The following is a 1,081-nucleotide window of genomic DNA, read 5'->3' as shown; positions in this document are numbered from 1 at the left end:
TTACGGTCATACCTAGGTTTCGAATTTTATTTAGCAAACCGCCTGACTGGCGCTCGTGCTGGTGGCACATAAAAAGTACCCACTACACTCTCGGAGTGGTTGGCGTTAGGAAAGGTATCCAGCTGTAGAAAGTCTGCCAAATCAGATTGGAGCCTGGTGTAGCCATCTGGTTCACCAGTCCTCAGTCAAATCGTCCAACCCATGCTAGCATGGAAAGCGGATGTTAAACGACGATGATGATGATGATGATATCACATGATTGAGCGGACATACATATATGAATGAAATGATGATGGCTGTCCACTGCTGAACATGCAAGACCATCACTGACCATTGCCCATCCCAAATATCAGAAATACCTGGGCGTGAGGTCATTGCACCAGCGGTCAGCTTCACCTGGGTTTGCGTTCGCAGCTTGACCAGGCATCGGTCAAGAATAGGTGTGGTTGTGTGGTCAGAAGCTTGCTTCCCAATGACATGGTCCTGGGTTCAGGCCCACTGCATGGCACCTTGGCCATATGTATTCTACTATAGCCTCAGGCTGACCAAAGCCTTGTGAGTGGATTTGGTAGACAGAAACTGAAAAAAGTATATATATATTTATATATATACTTTTATATATATATATGTGTGTCTGTGTGTGAATATATATTTATATATATACACACACACACACATACATACATACATACAGACAGACACAAATACATATATTTATGTGCATCTGTGTTTGTGTAACCAGCTTGCAAAGAAACCTTTCACGAAAAGAAACGTCCCCTTGGAAACAAAAACAGCAAACTATACACAACTCCCTGGTAAAAACAGCCCCTCCCTGCAAACACACACCCTCACAGTCCATTACCAGGACCAGCACTGAAAATAAACAACCTCTAAACAGCCCCTTTACTCCTATGAACCAGAAAACCCTGAGAGAACAGACTATAGCTTTAACTAGCATTTCCTGTTCCATACGTACTCTTAAATATCGACCAATTTGTTCACAGCAGTTTCCAACACACACACACACACACACACACACACACACACTTCCCTCCCTTGCTACTACAGCTTCTCCGACTCC

The sequence above is a fragment of the Octopus bimaculoides genome, chromosome 29 (genome assembly GCF_001194135.2).
Source record: "Octopus bimaculoides isolate UCB-OBI-ISO-001 chromosome 29, ASM119413v2, whole genome shotgun sequence".
In the NCBI taxonomy this organism is placed as follows: Eukaryota; Metazoa; Mollusca; class Cephalopoda; order Octopoda; family Octopodidae; genus Octopus; species Octopus bimaculoides.
This window is presented reverse-complemented; position numbering follows the sequence as displayed.